Source organism: Mastigoproctus giganteus, chromosome 5 (genome assembly GCF_048544385.1).
Source record: "Mastigoproctus giganteus isolate SK-2022 chromosome 5, ASM4854438v1, whole genome shotgun sequence".
NCBI classification, from domain to species: domain Eukaryota; kingdom Metazoa; phylum Arthropoda; class Arachnida; order Uropygi; family Thelyphonidae; genus Mastigoproctus; species Mastigoproctus giganteus.
In genome coordinates, this window is record NC_143579.1 from 190,607,017 (window position 1) to 190,619,828 (window position 12,812).

Here is a 12,812-nt window from a genome sequence, read left to right on the forward strand (position 1 = left end):
ATCATCGATAGGACATCAATGGGCCTTCCTTGAAACCTGTTTACAATGCTCAGAGAATTTCATGTCTGACCGTATCGTAACACCCAAGTCCCTTTCCTCCAGTACTGGGTTTAGTTGAACTCCACCAAGTGAATAAGTTATTTTGGGATTACTTTTTCCCAGGTGTAATACCTTACACTTTGTTGGATTAAAGCATAGCTGCCATTTTTCTGACCATTCCTGAAGTCTATCTAGGTCTCTCTGAAGACGCTCAGCTTGACAGTGATCATTAACTACTCTACCTAACAATTTTAACATCATCTGCAAATTTAGACATCACACCCTCTATCCCTTCATCGATGTCGTTTATGAAAATTAAAAACAACAGTGGTCCTAATACTGCTCATTGGGGAACCCCATTTCTTACATCAACCCAATCTGAGGAACAGCCATTTATCACAACCCTCTGCTTCCTGCCCTGAAGCCATCCTGCTATCCATCTAAGGATTTTCCCAGTGATTCCAACCTGTTCCACCTTATAAAGCAATGTGGGACTGAGTCAACAGCTTTGCTGAAATCTAAATAAACGATGTCGAAATTATTCCATAAATCCAGTTCGTGAGTGACCCTTTCAAAATAGCGAACCAGGATTTGTTAAACATGATTTTCCCTTTACACATTCTTCCTTCCTGTAAACACAGCCCATATATTTACTTGCTCCACTATGCCTTCAAGTAGTCCTGGAAATCTCTATTACCTTGCTTTCCAGGCTGCTGCTCATTCTAATAGAAGCAGCGCAAGAATCACTTTTGTCTCTGCTTGCGGCCACTGTTAACCTTTTAGTCATGCATTACGATGGCTTTATTGTCAGTTTCTTAATCACTGCTTATCGAATACTTTCATTTATTTATTACGATAATTTATTTATTACGATAATTCAAATGAACACACATTGTATGATGTGTGTTCATTTTTTTTTTTTTTTTGTATTTACGCAATTATTAAGAGTAAACCTCAAAGATCATGAATTATACATTTGCAGGCAACGGCTTACTGCCAGACGTACGTTTTATAATGAATTTGGACGTTTTCTGGACTCTTAAACGGCCAATAATGGTATTAAGTAATGCAGCGCAATGGCATATTATCCCGAGATACGATAGTGCAAATACACATTATTGGATTGATTAATTTGCACGCATTACTGGATTGATTAATTTGCACTAACTGCATTAACATGTACACTGAAAGGACAGAATTTGTAGGATACCTGGTTACTGGGCAACGCGACGCTGTCGCTCGTCTCGCTAGTGGACGAACTCTCCGCTTGGCAGGTATATATAGGTACACTGCATCACTGCATTAACGTAGACGGTAATTCGATGTCAGTGTGGATAAACGTCATGAGTTAACCGACTTTGAAAGAGGGATGATAGTGGGTGCCTGACGCATGGGTCACTCTATGGAGGTGGTACAGAAATTGCACTATTCCCGTTCGACAGTATCAAGAGTGTATCGGGAATACGCCATTTCCGGAATAACGTCTGCCTCGCATTGTTTCAGCAAACCGGAGAGCGACAGTGGCACAAATCACCGCCGACTTCAATGATGGAGGTGCCAGAAACGTATCCACCAAGACCAGCAGGCGATCACTAGCCACAATAGGTTATCGGAGCAGCCGATCCACCAGAGTCCCACTGCTAACACCACGTCACAGAACTCTACGCCTCAACTGGGCGAAAGAACATCGGCACTGAACCTTGGAGACGGGTCACCTGGTCCAATGAGTCCAGTTTCCAGTTATTTCGAGCGGACGGGAGAGTGCGTATCTGGCGGAAACCTCACGAAGCTATGCACCCGTCATGTCAACAAGGAACTGTTCAGGCAAGTGGACGATCGGTAATGGTCTGGGGCGTATTTAATTTGCACACGTTGGGACCTCTGGTACGTATAGATGCATCTCTGAACGGTCCAAGTCACGTGTCCATCCTTGAAGACCATCTGCATCTCTTATGGTAATCGTGCACCCAAAGGGCAATGAACTCTTTAGACAGGACAATGCGTCTCGCCACAGAGCCGTGGTGACTAGAACATGGTTCGAAGAGCATTCCACAAATTTTACCACTATTGAATGGCCTTCCAGTTCAACGGACAGGAATCCTGTGGAACATCTTTGGGATACTGTGGAAAGGTCCGTTCGAGCTTTGAATCTTCCACCCAGGAATACGGCGGAATTATGGACAGCGGTGCAGCAAGCATGGATGGATGGATGGAAATACCTGTGGAACGCTTTTGTAAATTACACTACTCAATGCCTCGCCGTGTGACCGCCCTTATTCGGGCGGAAGATGGGCATACCCGTTACTAGGCAGGTATCGCATGATTTCTGTCATTCAGTGTACAATGCAAGCATATCTGCATCGCATGTGCAAATGGAAAATTCAATGCAAAAAATAAATAAATAAAAATAAAAAATTTGTTTAACGACAGCTGAAACGAGATGAATGCTAGGAATGCCATTTATCGCAGGTAAATGCAAATGCAAAATGCAAAATGCAAAATGAACGCTTAATGCAAAGGAGATAGTTTGAACCTTAATCACTTCCATGGAAAAGAGTATTGGAACGCGATAAATGGAAGATAAACAAGAAAATGATCTTTATTTAGTCGCTGGAAGTATAAACTTCATAAATATTATCATCAATTTTGAACTGCAACAAAATTTACCCTCTATGATAATATAACTCCACGACCGCAGATGAGTGATAGTTTGCAGTACAGAGTTACGCACACTGCGTATGATCAAATCACGTGGTGAAACAAAATACATTAAAATTCTTATAAATTTCTGTAGCTTTAAACCATTTGATTTATTATTATTATTATTTATTTATTTATTTATTTATTTTAACCCATAGGGCATAGTTTCTGGCATCCACTGTATGGCACACCTAATGGTGGATGCGGGATTTTGTGAGCTATAGCAAAGACTGCTGACATAGGCCCGGCTCCACGTGCCAATGGACGGACACCAAGAATCAGCTATCCAGGTGCTATCCCTGGTGGCAAAATAACCTGACACAAACAACACATAATACAGTACGCACGCACACAGACACAAACACACACACATTAATACTACGTCAGGCCCGTTTTACAGAGATTCTGCATTCCTTCACAGTGACATTAGGTGGAGTTGGTGCGCGCCTAGGAGCCACTATAGACGGGGAACACATACACATGTCCCGGAGTATAGAGAGGAGAAAATGCATTTTTATTTATTTCATTATCTTACATTTCTCATAATACGATAAGACTGCTTTTCCTTCAGAAAATGCATTTTTATTTATTTCATTATCTTACATTTCTCATAATACGATAAGACTGCTTTTCCTTCAGAAAATGCTTAATATTTATAACTGATGTTTTGCCTAGACCGATCTGGCATTAGATATGTGGTAATTACAAATCCATTCAATCTATTTGTGCGCGAGTGCGCTAAAGCGCCAAAGCAAGTAAGGCTACAAGACGACAATATATTATCTCTGTAAATTGAGAATATTTCGTCCAGCATGCGGATTTTCGTGCAGATTCAAACAGACAAATCGCCTGTTTCCTGAACGAAAAAACCAAGTGTCCGGGATAAAAAACATGTAACCCTCACCTGATATCAACTAACTCAGCCACATTGTGAAAAGCCCAAAATTTTCCTCGCGTCATTGACGGGATTCAAACTCGGACACCTTCTATCCGGTGTGGGCGTGGAAGCGTTGATTATATCCACTGTACTACACACAAGAGCCTCTCCATTCAATATATAGAAAAATTCATACATATAATGCAAAACTTTTTTTTTAAATCTTTGTACCAACTATAAATTACTGTTAGAGCATGATCGCATCTGTAGCTCGCTGCAATGCTATGCGAAAGCACCAATAGTAATTTCACGCCTTCTATCCACCCGACAGGTATTAAAGACTGCTAAAACAATATCTCAAATTGGTTATGGAACAGGTCAAATACAGGGTCAAATGTCGTCCAACTAGCCTCTTTCTACCCTGGTAGAACTAGATTATTCTAGTGGTTAATCACTTAGTTGTGTCTGGTGACACTGCTATAAAGTGTAATTTACCCGACAACAGGGTTCGCTCACAACCAGCGCTACTGCTTTACGTAACGCGTATGTCTTGGGGCAGTTAGGACACGGCCTGATGGCCGGTGGCAGGTATTTCCCATGACCTTCCCGCAAGGACAGAGCGCCATCAAGAATGGTACTGGAAAAAAGGGGGGAGAGGAAGGTGACAAAAGCAACGTACAACGAACTCTATCTCAAAAATCCTATTACGTACAACTAACGCATTGAGTGGTCAACATCATGGGATACAAAAGTCGTTAACAAAAAGCTATACTCTAAAGGTTTCCACATGGCTATGTGCACTGCCAAATAATTCTGGACGTATGAGTTCTAAAGATGTGATTACAGAGAAACTTTTATATTTATGTTTTTATAGTTTCAACCACAGTTTAGCGATGCTAACGACAAAAGAAAAAAAAAAACATAAAACAAGTTGTCTGCAAGGTAACAAGGCTTATTAGTAAAGTGTGTTTAGGGTCAAACAGCATCAGGGATTTCCGCCATCTCTGCGTAGTTCACATTGTGGGTGTACCAGTTAATTGGAAATGCCAGAGATTTAAAAGTGTATGGGCTCTGTATATGTGCAATGTCATTTACCGCTGTTCTTCTGGTTCTTTAGCCGCCAGACCTCTTCTGAGACCCGACGTTACCCCACTTTCGCCCCGTAGAGGCAGACCAGATACCCAGTAGTACATGATTCACTGTGGCAGGTCCTGCCACTTAATTTCCTGAGATTTCAGTGGCTAGGACCTTAAAAAAAAAAAAAAAAAAAAAAAAAAAAAAAAAAGAGATGTGATCGCGTTGCGGGGAAGCGCTAGGAGGTCAAAAAATGGTGGACGAAATTGATTTTGAATTGTTGAATTCAGATTGTGTGGGGCGTTCTCTAGCGTGCAGGTAGAGTGGGGAGGGAGACTGAAGATTGGGGGAGATAGATAGAAGTATGGAGGCGATAGGGAAGACAACTACAGTTTACAAGTGTAAAGTGCGTTAGTTGTCTGACGACATCGGGGGTTTTCTCCATATCCGCGTTGTATTCTTTGTAAGTGACACAGAACTCATGTGGAGGCCAGAGATTTAAAAAGTGTGTGGAGAGTGGTTGTTGTGTAGTGTTATGTTCTGTTGTTTCTCTGACCATTTAGCCGTTGGGATCCAATTGGGACCCACTGTTGCCCACACTTTGCCACGAGGAGGTAGGTCAGGCACCCAGTAGAATATTTAAGTACTCTGGCAGGCCCCGCCATCTATTTTCCGAGGATTTCAGTGGCAAGACCTATAAAAAAAAGGGGAGGGTGAACACTACAATTTGGAAAGGCCGAAAGTGGTTTATGAGAAAGCAGTTGAATTTTCAGACGTTGATTAGAATTTGGCGGCATTGTTAGAGGCGTACTCGGTCGGTTTAGTTAGAGTGGGGGGGGGAAGACTGGAGGAAACAGGTAGAAGGATGGGGACAATAGAGTTGGCCAAAGAGGTCAGTGGAGACGAGTCCCACCAGGCGAAGTATGGGGGAGCAGGAAGGGGAGGAGACAGAGACCCTTCTCCTCCCTCCCTCCCCTGCCTGGGGATGGGGTTTTAAAGAGAACCGGGTTAGAATACCCAGTTCAGATCGCCAGATGGCGTGTTAGCATTGGAGCTGCAGTATGTCTTCATTGGTGATGGGTGTTAGGTTCCCCTCTCCCTCCCCCAATATTTTCATGGCAGTTTTAGATGACTTTCATCAACCGGTGAAATACCACCACTTTGCTTATTGGAGGCTTGAAGTGGTGAAACCCATGTTTAGTCTCTAGAGCAAAGTTTCCGGCATCCCCCTCCCCCCATACTTCTCCTTCAACCCATGCACGGTACTAAGTACTATAGGTTTTGATACTTTTCGTGTTTGGGATTTTCATAAAAAAAAAATATATTTCATTTTAATGCAGAAGATTGTGGTAAATGATTGGTTACAGACTGACGTTCGAGTGTAATTTGATTGGCATTAGTTTTCTCTGACCGGATATGAAAAAAATAGTCCTTGCTAGCCGAATTTAAATTCTGACTTGCAAATTTCATGTTATAATTCGAAAAAGTAGTTTATTTATTTATTTTTTTTTATTTCGAACTAAACATTAACCTTCAGTCCTGCTGTATTACAAGAATTGTAATTTCACTCCTCTGTCTACTCTTAATATCACGAAGGAAATTTTGCTGAAAGTTATCAACCAACAACCAAACAAAGCTATCATCGGGCCTGATGGATTTCCCTTGTTTATCATTAAAATATCCTGTGTCTTCATCGTGAATGTTCTTTTACATATCTTCAAGGAAATTTTGCGAACATCTACTGTGCCTGAAAATTGGGCACACTACTGCGTCAAACCCATTCCAAAGAATTCGAGGCCTACAACTGCGAAGGATTTTCGCGCGATCTCAGTGGGCTCTTCGCTCCTTAAAGTTTTTGAAAAGACAATCCTAGCGCAACTTACTGAGCACTGTTTCATTGCAGACCTTGCCACCTTCACAGTGTCATCCCTGAGAGATCTACTACCACCAATCTCCTTCAAACATTGTTTCACATGCAGGAAGCTTTGAATTCTTGAACGCAGCTTGACATAATTTATCTTCACGTGAAATCTGCATGACAGGATTTCCATCACATGTTTACTTAACATCCTGAAGAACTACTGTACTTCAAAATCTCCGATAATCTCCTCACTGTACTCAAAAAAAAAAATTGCAGAAAAGACGACTCCTTGTAGATTATTTAATGGTCTCTTGAGCAAAATGGTCTCTCACGATCCTTTACTGTCTTCAGAGGGGTTTCACAACGTGGCGTTTTGTCAGCAGCGCTGGTCGCAGCAGCTTTGGAACCTCTGCTAGCAAATTTCCAAAACATGACATCGTATGACGACGATCTGAAGCTTTTCATTCTTTCGGAAGCCGGAACAAGCTCTCTCTATCTAAAGCGCTACAATAAAACAAATCTCTGAAATAAGCACCTTTCTTCAATATATTGGTCTTGAACTAAATGCCGAAAAATCTGCAAGAAATATCTATTCTGCGTTTACAAAAAGAAGAATAATCCCAATGCACATCTCTATAAATGGACATCAAATTAAACTTGGGAACTCTCACAAGGACCTAGGCTTGTTCTGGGATTCGAACCTGTATTTTCAGGAGAACTTCAAGGAAGCTAGAAACAAATTCTTCTCAGCCCTTTGGTCAGCTCGACAGGAACTGGTACCAGGGTTACCGCAATAGCAAGCTGACAACTAAGTATATCCGATCTTGTGTAGTACCGGTGGCTCTCTACGCATCGGAAATCTGGTCCTCTGTCCATCCAACCTACCTGCGGCAGTTCTTGGGGATTGGGTATCGGCTTCTTCGATCCCTTAATAGGACTTCAGGACATTCCCTTACTATATCTAGGGGGTATACTACATTCGTTGCATGGAATGATCCCTTGGAAGAGAATCATCACCACTCGCAACATAATTACCCTCCCTAAGCTCATTTCCGGTAAAGTAGACGCTCCCAGCATCGATAGCCTCATCATCCTGCCCAAGAATAACAGAAGAATAAGTAACCAGCAAACATCTGTGACCCGGCCTGCCCTCAACCAAATCAGCTCGCTCAGTCATATGTTCCCAGCAAACACGATTGGACTTCTCAAAGACTTAAACATCAACCCTGAAGCAATTTGTTTTGACAAGGCCTACAGAACAAAGGTTTTTGCAGATACCTACGGTATCTTGCAATTTTAGACCTTCATTTCATCATCGTCCTACGTGACTTCTGTAATTGAGGATGATCTGTGCTCCTTCTGTTCCAGTCAGCCTACAGCAGTGTTTCCCAACTTTTTTATATTCGTGGCACATTTAAGCAGCTTTTCAGATTTCGGTGGCACCGCTCCCTTTTCTTTCCCAACCAGTAGTAATCGTGGTTTTTCATTATCACATGAAGCGAGAAATCAAGATGTTATTTATTCTACTAGTTCAGTGGTCTTCGACCCTTTTTTAATAATGGCACCCTTAAGTAATTTATTTTTTTTTGTGGCACCCCTACTCAAATTTTCTGCCTGTTAGATCCGATTCTCTCTCTCTATATATATATATATATAGTTATTATGGTAAAAGTATAATTTATACTATATAGGTACTGAATATGTATATAAACATAACAATATACAGTGGGCCATAAGGCCAAAAATAACTTATATAGACTAAGACAGCCTGTGTAGGTCTACATTGCTATACCCTGGAAATAAATATATAATACAGGCATACCTCGGTTAACGTTACCTCTGATAACGAAGCCTCGATATAACGAAGTCCACAATTTCAAGCCCCATTTAACATAAAAAAATATTCCACTTTTGTTTAATCACCTGAAATCTAAACAAACTGAAGAAATTACGGAAACCTTTGGGGCTTCTCGTGGTTGGTTCGAGAAATTTAAAAAACGGGCCAGGATTCATAGTGTAAAATGAACAGGAGAAGCTGCAAGTGCAGATGTTGAAGCTGCAAATAAGTTTCCAGAAAAACTAAAGGAAATAATTAAACGTGAAAATTTTCCACCAAATTTGGTGTTCAATGTTGACGAAAGCGGTTTGTTCTGGAAACGGCTACCAACAAAAAGCTTCATTTCTATTGAAGAAAAATCAGCTGCTTGGTTCAAAACAGCCAAAGACCGTTTAACGTTACTCTTTGGATCAAATGCCTCTGGCGATTATAAATTAAAATTGTTATTAGTTTACCATTCAGAAAATCCGAGGGCGTTAAAAGGTAACATAAAAATGAATTTACCTGTAATATGGAAAGCAAATAGAAAAGCGTGGGTTACCAAGGAGTTATTTACTGATTGGTTTGTTAACCACTTTTGTCCTGGAGTAAAACAGTATTGTCATAAAAACAAATTTGAAGAAAAAGCTCTTTTGTTGTTAGACAATGCTCCGGGACATCCTACTGATCTTAACACGTTGGACACATGCATTCCTGTCAAAGTTGTGTTTCTTCCAGCAAACACAACTTCCCTGATTCCCTGATCAGGGAGTAATAGCATCATTTAAAGCTTATTATCTGCGTCGAACTTTAAGCAATTTAACTGAACTAGAGGATAAAGAGGAAATGACAGTTAAAACTTTTTGGAAAAACTACACCATTAAAAACGCAATAGAAAGCATTGATAGTTCTTGGAAAGAAGTCACTAAGAAATGCTTAAATGGAGTTTGGCGCAAATATGGCCAGAAGTTGTACTAGAAGAAGAAAATAACATCCAAGAATTAGAAATGAAGTTATCCAGATGGCTCAATCAAATAGGTTTCGAAAATGTCGATGAAGAGGATGTTAGAAATTTATTGAATGCAGAAGATGATGGTTTTTCAGTGGAAGATTTAGAAAGCCTTGTTAGCAACGAAGACAAAGATAGTGAAGGCGAAGTTAAAGAAGTACCTGCCGAAAAAGTGTTAACAACCAAAGATTTAAAAAGGTGCTTAAATGATATTGAAAACGTTTTAAATTTTTTTAGTGAAAATGATCCTGACTTAGGAAGAAGTGTTATAGTTAAGCGATCAGTGTTAAATGCAATAACTCCGTATAGGCAATTGTTAAATGAAAGGGGAAAAAAGCATAAACAATCAACTTTAACCTCATATTTTAAAATGTGATTTCACTTTGTATGTAAGTTGACTGTTTATTTAATAAAACTTTTCTTTGTTCGAAAAAAAAGCTTTTCATTTTCTTTACGTAGGAACGTATCCCTATTCTGGCCATAGTATTTCTACCTCTGAAAACGAAGTTTCGCTTAACGAAGTAATTTCGTGGAACGCATCCTATTCGTTAATCGAGGTATGCCTGTATATAATATAGAATACAATAATGATTATGTAGTCAATTATTGATCTGTAGATACATTGAAAGGAACTTTTTCGAGGGCTAACCCCTTTCAATATTTCTCACCAATAATTAGAAGAGCTATCTGTTTCTGATTGCCAGTAAGGGATCCTGGTATGTCTACAAGGATATACTAGATGAAATTTAGAATAATAAGGAAAAAAGGGGAATGGCTAATTCCAAATACCTGAATTCTAACTAATTTTGTAATAAATTATACACAATCTTTAAAGAGCTGTTAAATTAACCTATCACTACCACAAAACAGATGAACTATGCTGAACAGATAATTAAGAATAACCAACTTTATCCATAAATAAATAGGAAAAAACTGCTTACCACTTTGAACTATATTAAGTTTTTTTTTTTTTTTTGGTAGTTGTTGGTACATAGGCTTCTGTGGCCATAACGCACCTCCCAAGGTTTTTGCAGTACTCTGATCCAAGCCCGAGGCGGGAATCGAACCCGCGACCTTTGGGTTGCTAGGCAAGCACTTTACCCACCCGGCTAGCCCGATTGGCACTATATTAAGTAAAAGAATGAAAATTTTGAGCACATGTTACTTTATACCAAACAAATATTTACAAAATTAGTCAGTTGTAATATTTACAATATTACAATAATTGCAAAATTAGTTGTAATATTTACAATATTACAAAATTCGTTAGAATTCAGGTATTTGGAATTAGCCATTCCCTTTTTTCCTTATTATTCGAAATTTCATCTAGTATCCTCTTGTAAACATACCAAGATCCCTTACTAAAGGGTCGGGCAGTTACGCTCCCGGTATATATCCTAAGTAACATTACATAAAGCTATTTTCTTTACTTTTCACTTTTTACCATCTAACCCTAATTTTTCATGCCTCAAGATCTATTAGAGCAATTCGAGGGAAACTGAGGTACTATTACTATACTTATCTTTACTTCCTTTCTCCTTATGTCAGCAGTAGCTTTCTTTTGCATAAATATAAATCAAATAATATTACCACAACTGAAATTGAAAATTATGTTGGCCTTCTATTTTCCATATAATATTCTATATATTCATTTCGTAGTTATCTGTCGGGCTAGCTGTTATCTTGCCTGTTTGCTGTTAAATTTAAACTTTAGCCAAACAGCCTTTATGTTTATGATTATTAATTGGACCTAGTTAAACAGGCAGATGGCAATCAGAAACAGATAGCTCTGCTAATTATTGGTGGGTTATATTGAAAGGGGTTAGCCCTTGAAAAAGTTCCTTTCAATGTATCTACAGATCAATAATTGGCTACATAATCATTATTGTATTCTATTTTATATATTATATGTTTATTTCCAGGGTATGGCAATGTAGACCTACACAGGCTATCTTAGTCTTTATAAGTTATTTGGCCTTATGGCCCACTGTATACTGTTATGTTTATATACATATTCAGTACCTATATAGTATAAATTATACTTTTACCATAATAACTATATTATAGACTGATATAATGTTCAATCTACTATTGATGGCATTAATCTGATCTGATGTAATTTTTACATTTATCCAAATTATTCTTAATAGATTATACAGGGTTATTCAAAATGAAGTCCGGGGTTTCAAACAATTCCTGTACACACATGAGCAGACATAGGAAGAAAGAAATATTTCCAGAATGAAAGTATAGTAATGAAGTTTTTTTATATACCTCATAAATGTTCAAGATGAGAGCCTTTAGTGAAATCGCCACTTCTGCTTATTCACTTTCCCCGACAAATGGAAGGTCGATTCATCAGAAAAAATCACTCTGTCAGCAAAGTGGCGTTGCACAACGGTAACAGATTTACTTACATGAAACTCCAACACAGTAAAATCTTTCTCATTACATTCCGAAGCCATATCGCAACAGAGCAGAATTAGCGTCACAGGCAAACGAACGACCACGACGGTATGCGTCCAACGCCATCTGGTGGTTAGCCGTGGGAACGAAACATGAGATATTATGCGGTCTTTCGAGATGGCTACAAATGATTATGACACATGCACTTTCCCCAAAAAAAATTCTCAAAACCCCGGACTTCATTTTGAATAACCATGTATATATATATATAATATTTTACAAAATATGTTATATGATACCATCGAGCTTATTAGCATTAGCATTAGCATTAGTAGAGGCATTTGATGCAAGAAAGCAAGCTTATGCAGCATCAGCCAAAAAAAAAATAAATAAATAAAATAAATAATAACCACTTCCACTTCACCCCTCTGTTTGTTCGAAATACCTGTCCAGCTGAGCCTTAAACTTATTTAGGCTATCAACTTCCACGACAAGGGATGGAAGTCTGTTCCACCAACCAACCAACCACCCGCTGGCTAAAGGCAAATTTCCTCACGTCTATCCTACATCTGTCTTTTCTCAATTTGAATTTATGCCCTCTCAGGTGATTATTCTGAGCAAGAGAAAGAATCCCATCAGCACTGAGCATGCTCAAACCATTCAAGGCTTTATACACCTCTATCAGATCACCTCGCTGGTGCCTAGTCTTCCAGACACTGTAATTTGCAAACTTAAGCCTTTCTTCGTAAGAGCACCCCTTTGTTCCATTGATTAATATATGGTGTTGACCATATATTAATCAATGACTAATTAATCAATGGCTGAAAGATGTTAAATCTAAGAACTGGCTCTGCAAATTTGATGATGATTATTTAAAATGTTTTGTAAATATTGTAAATGCATGCTGAAAGCCAAATTAAGTAACATTGAAAGGCATCGTAATACAAACGAATCACAAAAAAGCCGAAGAGACCTTTAGTTTTCATCATCATCACAGTATTGCCGTTCAAGAAAATTGGCGATACAGAAC

At 39.0% G+C, this 12,812-nt stretch overlaps 1 protein-coding gene across 2 annotated transcripts in view; it reads right to left on the reverse strand.

Annotated features, from left to right (window-relative positions):
• Traf4 (TNF receptor associated factor 4) overlaps positions 1-12,812 on the reverse strand; it is a 499,848-nt gene that overhangs the window by 452,950 nt on the left and 34,086 nt on the right. The window lies entirely within an intron of this gene.